General features: G+C 38.1%; 1 long non-coding RNA gene across 5 annotated transcripts in view; it reads right to left on the bottom strand.

Moving 5' to 3' along the window:
• LOC111552569 overlaps positions 1–13,630 on the bottom strand; it is a 42,326-nt gene that overhangs the window by 28,212 nt on the left and 484 nt on the right. The window contains exon 1 of one of the 5 annotated variants that reach the window (XR_002734672.1): positions 1,074–1,135. The exons of the other annotated variants lie outside the window; for them this stretch is intronic. This is a non-coding gene — a long non-coding RNA (uncharacterized LOC111552569). Of the gene's footprint in view, positions 1–1,073; positions 1,136–13,630 lie in introns of those variants that run through there. 5 annotated transcript variants of the gene reach the window in all.

The following is a 13,630-nucleotide window of genomic DNA, read 5'->3' as shown; positions in this document are numbered from 1 at the left end:
ATGGAAAAATACTAAATAAAATATTAGCACATAAATTCAAACTGTATTAAGAATAATATAGTGTGAATAGGTAAGGCTTATTCTGGGAATGCTAGAAATGTTTACTGATCAAAGCTCTATCAATGTAATTCATTACTGTAGAAGACTAAAGGAGAACAATTTATTATCTCAATAGATGTAGATAAACCATTTAACATAATTTTACACTTATTTAATACAAAACAAAAGAAAAACTAGGAAAACTGGAAGCAAATGAGATGTCCTTTACTTGTCTTATGATCTGTTTCTATCCACAGGATGCTTTTGGCACTAAATGTGTGGGGTTTGTTTCTCACACCAACCAATCGTGTGATTCTCCAGATACCAACTGGGAGTTCAACAATTTAATTCAACTTTGACACTAACCACCTAGAGTTAGAGCAGATCCCACAGTTTAAAGGCTCAGTCCCTCAAGACTGCCCCAACTCCAGATGCCAGTTGCAAGTCGCAGGCCTTCTGTACTTTCTGATGGCTATACATTAAGAATTCCCATGACCTCCTCCGAATGCTTGATAATTTTCTAGAAAGGCTCACAGAACTCAGGAAGGCAGATAACTCACATTTACTGGTTTATTATAAAGGGCACAACTCAGAGTAAGGTACTGGGGGAGGGGTGCAGAGAGGCTCCACACACTCTCCTGTCACCACTCCCTCAGGGCCTGGATGTGTTCACCAATCCAGAAGCTCATCAAATCTCTGTTGTTCAAGAGTTTTCATGGAGCCTAATCTCATTTCCATGCCCCCTTCCAGAGGTCAGTGGGTGAGGTCAAAAGTTCTAACCCTCTAACCCTCACCTTAATCTTTCTGGTGACCATCCCCATCCCGAGGCTACCTAGGGGGCCCATCCTAAGTCACTTAGAACCACTTATAGTAAACAAAAAGCATTTAACTTTTTAAGAAAAAGAAAACAAGATTGTGCTTACTGAAGAAATTTTTAACTCAACAAGACAAAGATATCATATATCTCAACTACTGTTCAAGGTACCACTGAAGGCCCTGGCCAACACAATAAGACAAAGAAAATAATTACTGACCTTAAGAATTAGATGGCCGGGCACTGTGGCTCATGCCTGTAATCCCAGCACTCTGGAAGGCTGAAGCAGGTGGAACACCTGAGGTCAGGAGCTCAAGACCAGCCAGGCCAACATGGTGAAACCCTGTCTCTACTAAAAATACAAAAATCAGCTGGGCGTGGTGGTGCGCACCTGTAATTCCAGCTACTAGGGAGGCTAAGGCAGAAGAATCACTTAAACTTGGGAGGAGGAGGTTGCAGTGAGCTGAGATGACGCCATTGCACTCCAGCCTGGGTGACAAAGTGAGACCCTGTTTCAAAAAAAAGGAATTGGAAAGGAAAAGATGTGACTGCCATTGTTTGTAGATGCTAAGATGATCTCTACACAGAAAATCCAAGAGAAAAGCCAAATTAGTGTATCTAATAAAAGAGTTAAGTAAAATTTCTAGATACAAGATAAACTTTAAAAAGTATTAGTGTTTTTCCACGCCACTAATCTCAAAATATTAGTTCCCCTAAAAATTAATAAATAAAACTTAGGCTTGGCGTGGTGGCTCATATCTATAATTCTAGTGCTTTGTGAGGCTGAGGCAGGAAGATCACTAGAGGCCAGGAGTTTCAGACCAGCCTGGGCAACATCACAAGATCCTGTTTCTACAAAAATAATAACAATAATAATAATAATAAATAAAATAAAATAAAAATACAACTTTGAAAAATATATAATCCTTATTTTTAAAAAGCAAGACAGGTTGGGTGTGGTGGCTCATGCTTGTAATCCCAGCACGTTGGGAAGCCGAGTCGGGTGGATCACTTGAGGTCAGGAGTTTGCGACCAGCCTAGCCAACATGGTAAAACTCTGTCTCTTCAAAAATACAAAAATTAGCAGGATATGGTGGCGAGTGCCTGTAATCCCAGCTATTCTAAGGCTCAGGAAGGAGAATCACTTGAAACTGGGAGGCAGAGGTTGCAGTGAGTTGAGATCGCACCACTGCACTTCAGCCTGGGCAACAGAGTAAGACTCTATCTCGAAAAAAATAAATAAATTAAAAAGCAAGCCAATTCATTTTATGAGCCTATTATGACCCTGATATTTATTTATTTATTAGCTACAATTATCTACTTCACATGCAATATAATGTAAAGGCTAAGACTGAAACTACCTTTGCAAAAATTATAACAGTGAGAAAAATCTAACCTAACTGACTCCATCTTGCTTCTAACCTCACAAGCTAATTGCTCTCACTCATTTCTGGGTGTAGGCCAAGGTAAGTATGGAAGAAATTTAGTTTTCAGTTCAACTTTGAAGCAAGGATGATGATATTCCCTCCCAAAACTGAACCCCCCTAGGGACAGAAACTGCCTTTGGAAGAACACTGAAAGGCTACAGGGTTAGGGTTATGGGAGGGGCCAGAATTCTGCAAAGATGTGGACATATTTAAATAAAAAGTAGCCATTGCTCCCTAGCTTGCTTTTCTATAATTCCTTACTGCTCAGGAGTCATGTAGCCAGATGTCACTAGGTTTGTAACTTCTCTTGTTGGTCCTATAGATAACATTACTATTGATTGGTTTTTGAGATATTTTTCAGACTTTACATTCGGGCAGACCAACTCTTGTTGGTCCTATAGATAACATTACTATTGATTGGTTTTTGAGATATTTTTCAGACTTTACATTCGGGCAGACCAACTGATGCCACCTGGACCTGTGATTCATACCCAGAAACTGACTCAGCACAGGAAGACAATTTGGATGCTCTGATGGTTTCATCCCCAACCAATCAGCAGCACCCGTTCCCTAGCCCCTTGCCTACCAAATTATCCTTAAAAATCCTAGGCTCCAAGCTGTTGGTGAGGCAAATATGAGAAACATCTCCCATCCTTCTGCTCAACTGCCTTGCAATAATTAAACTCTTTCTCTGCTGCAACACTGCTGTCTCAATACATTGGCTTTAGCTGTGCAGTGGGCAAGAAGAAACCACCGAGGGTGTAATAAGAACAAGATTGCCCAGACACAAATCTTGGTTGTGTCATTATCTGTATGATTTTAGGCAAGTTACATATCCATTCTCTGCCTCAGCTTTCTCATCTGTAAAATGAGAACAATAATAATACTTATCACTTGGGATGCTGCAAGGATTAAGTGAATCATACTTGAAAAGCACTTAAATATTCATAGTACAAAGTCAGTGCCTCATAAATATTATATATTATTATAAGTATAGAGCTAACTCATTAATCCATTAGGAACTACTTGCCTTAAAATTAAAATATTTTTAAAAAGAAAAAAAAATTTTTAATATATAGCAATGCTAATATGTTTTTCTCTTCCCCAATTGCATGTACACCTTTCACATTGCAATCAAGTGCCTTACACAATTTAAAACATTAAAAATACAATAGAAAATAATATGGCACTCAATATATCAATCTATGAAATAACTAGGAATTAAGCCAATAAAGCACACCACCTTCACAGAGAAACTTATAAAATTAATAAATTTAATCCAATGAGACCTTTATAAAAGAAGACACATTAACATTGTGAAGCTATTAATTTTTTCTTAAACTTATCTATAAATTTAATGTATTTATAATTAAAATCTCAGAAAAATTTCAGGAGGAATATGAAACTGATTCTAAATATAACCTGGAAGTTTAAACAGTCATAGAAAGCTAATATAATTTTGAAAAGAAAGACTAAAAGTGGGAACTCATTTTCCAAGATATGAAGACATATTATAATATCACTGTTATAAAAATAGTATTGAACTGGAGCAAGAACAGATAGACCAATGAAACTGAAGAGGAAGAACAAACAGACATATGTAACTGTGAATTCTGCGTATAACAATGGCACCATACATAAAAGACCTAAATGTAAACATAAAAGTTTTAATCAAAGTTTTTAGGTTTTCTGCATAAGAAACCATCCCAAAGTCTCAGTGGCTTCCAAAAATAAACTTTTTTTTTGAGGTGGAGTCTCTTTTATGTATGTATGTATGTATGCATGTATGTATTTATTTTTTGAGTCAGAGTCTCGAGTCTCACTCTGTTGCCCAGGCTGCAGCGTGGTGGCGCAATCTCGGCTCACTGCAACTTATGCCTCCTGAGTTCAAGTGATTCTCCTGCCTCAGCCTCCTGAGTAGCTAGGATTACAGGCGCCCGCCACCATGCCCAGTTAATTTTTGTATTTTTAGTACAGTGTTTAACCAAGTTAGCCAGGCTGGTCTCAAACTCCTGAACTCTGGTGATCTACCACCTGGGCTTCCCAAAGTGCTGGGATTACAGGCATGAGTAACCATGCCTGGCCTAAAAATAAACATCTTATTTCTCACTCACAAATTTATGATCAGATAAGAGAACTCACATTCAATGTACTAAGGTAGTCAAATGGCCTGACAACAGTGTGGTGAAGTCTTATCCTCTAGAGAAAGACACATCAATGATAGCATTAGTAAAACTGCTATAAGGAAGCAAGTGAATGCGGGAAACAATCATCAATTTAGCATAATAAAACCATAAAGTTTATTAAAACAGTGTGTATGAGGACATTTTTATGACATTGGTACTACCTTGGATTTGGAGGGAAAGAACAAATCATAGTATAAAATGTTGATAAAAATAAATCAAAAGTAAAAATTTGTGTTCAGGATAGAAAAAAACAGCTGATATATGATAGAGGGGGAAAATAAATTAGCATTATACAAGAGATTATTTTCTGGAGTACGACAAAAACTCCTATGATTCAGTAGCTTATATACTTGAAGAAAGCCGGAATTATTATTACTATTATTTTCTATATTGATCACTATTGTAGCTCCAATGCTAAGATAAGTGCCTGGCAATATTGTTACTCCTCGTTGTTAAACCTCCTTACTGTGTATCCTGTTTCAGGATTTGCTTCTGATCTATTCCTCTCTAAACCAGACATATTAGTTTCCTATCACTGATGGAACAAATTATCACAAATTCAGTGGGTTGCAACACCACAAATTTTTTATCTTACTGTCCTGGAGGTCAAAAGCTCACCATCAGCCTCACTGGCCTGGAGTCAAAGAATCAGTAGGGCTGGTTCCCCCTGGAGGCAATGAGGGAGAATCGGTTTCCTTGCCCTTTCTGGCTGGCTGAGGTCACTGCTGTTCCTTGGATGGTGACTTCTTCATCCTTCTTCAAAGGCATCAGCATAGCATCACCACCTTCCTTCACTAACTCTGCTTCTGTTTTCACATCAGCTTCTCTGTCTTTGACCCTCCTGTCTGCCTTTTATAAGGACCCTTGTGATTACACTGAACCCACCAGGACAATGCAGGATAATCCTCCATCTCAAAATCTGCAATTTAATCACATACGCAGAGTCCTTGTGTCCCATGAGGAAACATATTTACAGGTTCCAGAAATTAGCACTTGAACACTTTTTGGAGGCCCTATTCTGTCAACCACCCCAGAGGTTCTCAACCTTGGCACAATTGACATGTTTGCCTGGATAATTCCTTGTGATGGTGGCTTGCCCTCTGCATTGTAAGATATTTAGCAGCATCCTTGCCACGTGCTCCTTAGACATCAGTAACACATCCCCATCCCCTAGTTGTGACCAAATGTCACCTGAGGGGCAATATTGCTCCTGGCTGAGACCCCTTACTTTATCCTGTTCTAGTGATCTTTTAAAAAAGCAAATCCAATCATGTCACTTTCCTGCATAGAATTATTTGTTTGTTGCCTATTATTTTCAAAACAATATTCACATTTCTTAATATATCATATTAGATTACTCACAATTGGGCTTTGCTCATTTCTCTTGGTTATTTCTCTGTCTTACTGATTTTTCTGGCTGCCCTCTATTTCCATCCTCTTGTCCTCCGTATGTTCTTGCAGTTCCCCTGAATATGAGGTTCCCTCACATCTCCTGGCTCTGTAAATATCTTTTCCTCCATCCACCTAGAAAAGACCTTCTGTTCTTCATCTGATGAACTTTTACTTACTTCTCTTTAGGAGCCAGCTTAGATGTCTGAGAATCTAGGTTACTTTCTCATGTACGCTCTGAGCACGTTACCTCAATTAGAGAGCTAGCGTTTATTTCCTCCTTTCCTGGCACTGGGCTGTGAGTTGTTTAGATCTCTGACCATTATCTGTTTTTAAGGGTTTAACCCTCTTCCTGGAACATATTAGTTGTACACTAATCGTTTTTGGAATGAAGGAGTAAATGGTGGATTTCATGCCTCAACTTGAATATACTCTCTGGTGGCTGAAACTGAGGAAGAATGTTGCTCCAAAATATGAACGGGTGATAACTTGCTTTTCTATTTTAAGATAGAAAAGAAATTAATTCTCCCATCCTCTTGCATGGAGAGAACCCCTCAAAAAGAAATTATTTTGTATTTTGTCACTATTTAGTTATTATTTTTTCCAAACTCAGAAGTTATTCTTCTTAATATGTTTGAATTTTTAAAAATTGAAAAAAACATCTCTTCCACCAAGAATTTGGCAAAAGAAAGCTAGAGTTAAACACTGCAATCATAGATTTCACAACACTATGAAAAGGCTAGGTATGTCAGAGCAGCTTCCTGTATCAGGAGGGCATGGTTGATTTTGCAATTTAGATTTTTACTTTGCAGGCAGAAAACGGTCACCTGGGCACTTCCAGCCTTCACTATGTAACCAAAACACTGATTTGCAAAGTCCCAGCATTTGGTGTATGCTCCAAACAATAAAAGTGTCAAAATGGTTTCCCTTGCTGTGCATTTTATTATTCTTCTGATAGTTGAATGTTAAAGTTTCTCTAAAATGTTTAGAAACTGGAGACTCTTTAGTAAATACCACTGAAAACACCTGCATAAAATGCTTGCTAATGAGGTTTCCTCACTTCAAAGCTCAAATTAAGAGGGTGCTGAGAGAGGATGGATGCTATCTCTGTACCTTTTAAATATATTCAGGTAATTTATGTAAAATGCCAAAATTAAAGACATTACCCCCATGCTATACTTTTATCACTCCAGCTAAAAATCTGCCCACAGACACTGTAAGAAGGGTATAAACAAAGTTTTGTTGTCTGAAATACGTCAAAACATAATATGCTAAAAGAACACTTTTAGATTGTCGTTAGTTTCCATATAAGGCTGACTAAAATGTTTTCTTTTCTTTTAAACCACCTTTTTTTTTTAGGCTGTTGCTAAACATATTTGGTTGAGAGCCAGTGTCACATAATTGATGTTGCTGAAAATATGTGGCTAAGACTACAGCTTGCCTGGTTGAATCCGAACTCTGTAACCTTGAGAAAGTGGCTCCACCGCTCCATGCCTCAGATCTTTCATTTGTAAAATTAGGATAGCAATTAATAGTTCCAACCTCAGAAGGTTACTGTAAGGACTAAGAGTCAATATTTGGGCCATGTTCCATGGCTTACGGCTATAATCTCAGGACTTTGGCAGACCAAGGCAGGAGGATCACTTGAGGTCAGGAGTTCTAGACCAGCCTGGGCAATATAGCAAGACCCTATCTCTAAAAAAATATGTATTTTTCAAATTAGCAAGGCATGGTGGTGAGTGCCTGTAGTCCCAGCAGCTCAGGAAACTGAGGTAGGAGGATCACTTGAGACCAAGAGTTCAAGGCTGCAGTGAAATATGATTGCATCACTGCACTTCAGCCTAAGTGGCAAAGTGAGATCCTGTCTCTAAAAAAATAAAAATAGATTAAAAATAGTCAATATTTGCAAAACACTCCGAACCTTTCCTGGTACATGAAAGCACTAAGTAAGCTTCTGGGATTATTATTAGAGAAAACAGAGGAATTTTGTACTAAGGACTCTTCAAAGTGTTGAGAACTCAGCATTGTGCAGGAAACTCTACCCACTTACTATGAGCAACTGTGAGATCCATCTATTCCTTAAGAATAAGCAGATAAGGAGCCCAGACCACAGCTCTTCATAGCCTAAAATGCAGCCCTGGATTCTGGTTAGGAAATGTATTAAATACTTCCACACTAAATCTGGGTTTCAAATTCAGTAAGAAGTTTTGTGAATTTGTGGGTTTGGGATCCCTACACTTGTTGAAAAATTTCATTGGCTGCGTATTATCCCAGGAAAATAAGTTCTACTTTCCTTGATTTGTGTTCTTGACAACATAGTTCCTAGGAATTTTTTCAGTGTCATCTACCATTACTTACCTACCTGACACTTCTGCTTTAATCATTGTGCCCAAATTACATCACATATTTTTCCACATTCCACTTGCTTATAATTCCCTTAATTGACTTTTCTACTTCCCTAGGGTCCCCACTTCTGATGGGAACCCTCTTAGCTTCCATCTCTTCTCTGATCATATTTGTTAGATTACATTGCTTCTGAGCGATCAGTTCCTTCGATGAATTCTCCTTGGATCTGTATCATTTTTTGCACATAGTATGAAATTCTTTTCCTTTTGTTACATTTTTGAATGCCTGTATCTCTAACTATATTGTAATTTCTTTGTGTACAAAGACTCCTCTATGTCATATTGTACCCCAGGGCCTGGCTCTGTGCCCCAGACTGAGCACGCATGAAGTATTTTTTTTATTAATAAAATCATTGCAAGTAAAATTTACATTTATTTTTAGCTCCCATCCATCTCCTTTTGGCAAATTTTTACCCCTTTCAACACTTTTCCCACTAGTATTGTGTATTTATGTGCTGTATATTGCTTATTTGAGGTCTTGAAGAAAGCTATCTTTCCCAATGTTTTGGAAATTTTTATTTCATCAACACTTACCTGTGTTGTTAGTGAAAAAAGTACTGATCCAGGAGCAAAAAAATGTAGGTTATCTTAATAATGACTAACTTGAAATGAAACTGTTTCTTCATCTGTAAAATACTAAAGCTAATATCTTCCCTGACTACTATACAGGGTTATTGTGAAGACAAATACATACAAAATACAGTCATGTGTTGTGTGACAATATTTTGATAAACAATGGGCCACATATCCTACAGTGGTCCCGTAAGACTGTAATGCAGCTATTGCCTAGTGATGTCATCGTAGCTATCCTAACATCACAGTGCAATGCATTACTCATGTTTGTGGTGATGCTGGTGTGAACAAACCTACTGCACTGCTGTCGTGTAAACAATTATGTACAATACATAATATTTGATAATGATAATAATTGACTGTTGCTGCTTTTTATATATACTATACTGTGCATTTTAGTTTATTTTAGAATTTACCCCTTGTACTTATTTTAAAAAAAGGTTAGCCATGAAACAGTCTCAGGCAAGCCCTTCAGGAGGTATTCCAGAAGGCATTGCTAGAAGAGATGACAGCTCCATGCGTGTTATTGTCCCTGAAGACTTTCCAGTGGGACAAGATGTGGAGGTGGAAGGCAGTGATATTGATGATCCTGATCCCGTGTAGGCCTAGGCTAATGTGTGTGTTTGTGTCTTCATTTTTTCAAAAAGCTTACAGGTAAAAAAAAAAAAAAATTAAATACAATAAAACTTATAGAATAAGGATATAAAGAAAATAGTTTTGTACAGCTGTACAATGTGTTTATGTTTTAAGTTGAGTGCTATTACAAAAGAGTCAAAACGTTTACAAAGTTTACCAAGTAAAAAAGTTACAGTAAGCTAAGGTTAATTTATTACTGAAGAAAGAAAAATCCTTTTTATAAATGCAATGTAGCCTAAGTGTACTGTGTTTATAAAGTCTACAGTGTATATAGCAGTATCCTAGGCCTTCCCATTCACCCACCACTCACTCACTGACTCACCCAGAGCAACTTCCAGTCCTCTAAGCTCCATTCATAAAAAGTGTCCTATGGAGGTGTACCATTTTCAAATCTTTTATACTGTATTTTTACTGTACCTTTTCTATGTTTAGATATGTTGAGAAACACAAATACCATTGTGCTATAATTGCTTACAGTATTCAGCACAGTAACATACTGTAAAGGTTTGTAGCCCAGGAGCAACAGACTATACCACGTAGTCTAGCTGTGCAGTAGGCTGTCCCCTCTGTGTTTGTAAAAGTGCATTCCATGATGTTCACACAATGTCAAAACTGCCTAATGACAATTTTCTCGGAATGCATCCCATCATTGAGTGACAAATGACTGTAATGTACACAAATGACTGCACATACGGTTGGTCTTATTTCCTCGGGAATCCATCAAGATTACTGGCTTGTTGCTCTAATAAAGAAAGCGTGTCACAGAGTAACTTAATGTATTACTAATTTTCCATAACATTTAGTTTAAAAGAGACCTTTGAAAACATCAAATCTATATTCAAAAGAATGACAATAAAGGCCTCTGGGAACAGATGGTCCAATTTTTCAACCTTAAGTTAATAATAATAATTCAATTAAACAAATATTTGTTGAATATCTATTATATACAAAAAAAGCATCCCGGCTGCTATGGGAAGTGTAAAGATGAGCATCTCTTCTGTCTTTAAGGAGTAAGAGTCTAGTTTAGAAGGAGACCAAAATGTACAAAATGTACACAAATTACTTTACCACAAGGTAACTTTGGTAAGTTCTTTGGAAGAACTAACTTCAGAAGATATGAGGTTAATTCTGACTGTATCAGTAAGGTTTTTTAGAGGATATCCATAAAACTGGGGCTTACAAGTTGGAAAGACTTAGCTAGGCATGGTGGTCCCAGCACTTTGGGAGGCTAAAGCAGGAGGATCATGAGATTAAGAGATTGAGACCATCCTAGCCAATATAGTGAAACTCTGACTCTACTAAAAATACAAAAATTCGTTGGTTGTGTTGGTGCATGCCTGTAGTCCCAGCTACTTGGGAGGCTGAGGCAGGAGAATAGCTTGAACCCGGGAGGTGGAGGTTGCAGTGAGCCGAGATCGTGCTACTGCACTCCAGCCTGGGTGACAGAGTGAGACTCCATCTCAAAGGAAAAAAAAAAAGTTGAGAGAACTTCAACAAACTGGGAAAAAGAGGAGGTATTAAAAAGGCGAGAATAGACCAGGGACGGTGGCTCATGCCTGTAATCCCAGCACTTTGGGAGGCCGAGGTGGGCGGATCACCTAAGGTCAGAAGTTTGAGACCAGTCTGGCCAACATGGCAAAACCCCATCTCTACTAAAAATACAAAAATTACCTGGGCATGGTGGTGGGTGCCTGTAGTCCCAGTTACTCGGGAGGCTGAGGTGGGAGGATTGCTTGAACCGGGAAGGCAGGGGTTGCAGTGAGCTGAGATCACACCACTACACTCGAGCCTGGGAGATAGAGATAGACTCTGTCTCAGCAAACAAAAACAAAAACAAAACAAAACAAACAAACATAAAAAAAACAGTGAGAATAATAGCATGAGCCAAAAAAAAAAAGTACAAAGTATATCCTGGGAATGGTAGGTACAATTTATCTTATTTTTGTAGAGTATTTCATAGTTTTCAAAGTGCTTTCACATAAGCTATGTTGTGTGTGGAAATTAGAGCAATCATATGCAGGTGTATAGAAGAAGTATTATTTATTGTCCATATGAAGAAAGTGAGTTTTGGGAAACATGAATGACATATATATAGTTATCAAAGAGGACAATTTAATAAATTTAACAAATTTGTTAAAATTAGTAAATTGTACTTAAGAAATTGTGAAGGTTCCTCTGGTAAGAGTGCACAAGAGAAACTGCAAGGAGGATGGCAGTTAGCAGGATGATGCCATAGTCCAGCTGAAACGTAGCAAGGGTCTGCACCAGGGTAGGCTTGCTTGCAATGATGTGAGGAGTCTTTTTACAGACACTGTAGATACACAGCATATGCAAGTTTGCTTTTGATTGGATGTAAGAAGCGAGAGCAAAGAGATATACCAAAGGACTCAGAGGCTAGTCACACATAAACAAAATCTGGGCCGGGTGCAGGGGCTTATGCCTGTAATCCCAGCACTTTGGGAGGCTGAGGTGGGTGGATCTCTTGAGGTCAGGAGTTCAAGACCAGTCTGGCCAACATGGTGAAACTCTGTTTCTACTAAAAATACAAAAATTAGCCAGGTGTGGCGGTAGGTGCCTGTAATCCCAGCTACTTGGGAGACGAGGCAAGAGAATCGCTTGAACCCGGGAGGTGGAAGTTGCAGTGAGCCAAGGTCATGTCACCGCACTCCAGCCAACAAAAAAAAACAAAACAAAATCTGACTCGGCCTTTCAGTCACACCAGTGAAATCTCTTAATACCTTCAGTGTCAGTCCCCAGCTCTTACTAATTAAAGATAGTATTTGACCCAAATGTGCACAGTGCCCAACACCTTAAAGAGAAATGAGATGAATCAGATAAATGAACAGGTTGGTATTTTTTAAATTTGTCCACAAACTCTTTGATATCCCTCCTTTCAAATCACAGCTAAACTCCCTTCCCCTTGTGTATGAACTGTATTTAATGACTGGCTTCTAATGAATGGAATAAGGAGTAAGTTACCATAATAAACTAGGTAATAAAGGGTGACTAAGTAATAAAGGGCATTGCAACTTTCTCCTTGACTTCTCCCTTGGATCACACACTCAGCTGCCATTTCGTTAGAAGAGCCAAGCAGCACTGTAGAGAGACATATGAGGTGAGAAACTGAGGTCTCCTGCCAACAGCCATGAAAGCCACTGATCTCAGAAGTGGATCTTTGAGCTACAAAAAGCCTTTAGGGCACTTTAGCCCTGGCTAATATTTTAACTGTAACCTCTTGAGAAATACTGAGCCAGGATGACCCTGGCTAGTTAGACTATTGCCAAATTCCCGACCCACAGAAATTTTGAAATAACAAATGGAATAATTTATGAGGTAACAATAAATAACTAACACAACTCTGAAAGAGGAAAAGGTATATAGGACCTTTCTCCATCAAAGGACAGAGATTATTGAATTGAACAAGGGAGTAAAGTACAAATAGTCCTGAAATTGATCCAGCCAACTTTTGACCACTAATCTCTCCCTGCAAAGATTTAATACTTTTCAAAATTTCAAAGTCAAGTCTTCAGTATATTCAAATGCAAGTCTCTAGTATACAGATGCTCCTCAACTTATAATGGGGTTATGTCCTGATAAACCCGTTGTAAACTGAAAATATAGTAAGTCAGTCGAAAATGCCTTTAATACACCTAACCTACCAAACATCATAGCTTCACGAGGCCCTCCTTAAATGTGCTCAGAACACTTACATAAGCCTACAGTTGGGAAAAATCACCTAACACAAAGCATATTTTATAACAAAGTGTCAAATAGTTTATTGACTACTGTACTGAAAATTAAACACAGAATGGCTGTATGCGTACTCAAAGTATAGTTTCTACTGAGTGTGTGTCACTTTTGCACCATCATACAGTCAAAACACTGCTATGCTGAGTCATCCTAAGTCAGCAACACCTGTGTATATGCTCTTCTGGTTTAACTGCAGTGCGGTGCTATGCTTATGAAATCACTTAGAAATTGACATTCTGTTTTAATGTGTTGTATTTCAGTTTTCAAAAAAGAACACACTTTATAATTTATAAAACAATATGGAGTCATAAACTTCATAGATTTATATGTATGTGTGCATCTTTGGTTAGGGTTGTGGGTAAATTTGAAAAGCTACGCATTACCCTCACATTTATATGAAGCTCTGTCTTC

The sequence above is a fragment of the Piliocolobus tephrosceles genome, chromosome 3, assembly GCF_002776525.5.
Source record: "Piliocolobus tephrosceles isolate RC106 chromosome 3, ASM277652v3, whole genome shotgun sequence".
Lineage (NCBI taxonomy): Eukaryota > Metazoa > Chordata > Mammalia > Primates > Cercopithecidae > Piliocolobus > Piliocolobus tephrosceles.
Note: the sequence above shows the minus strand (reverse complement) of the source record. Positions and strands in the feature narration are given on the sequence as shown.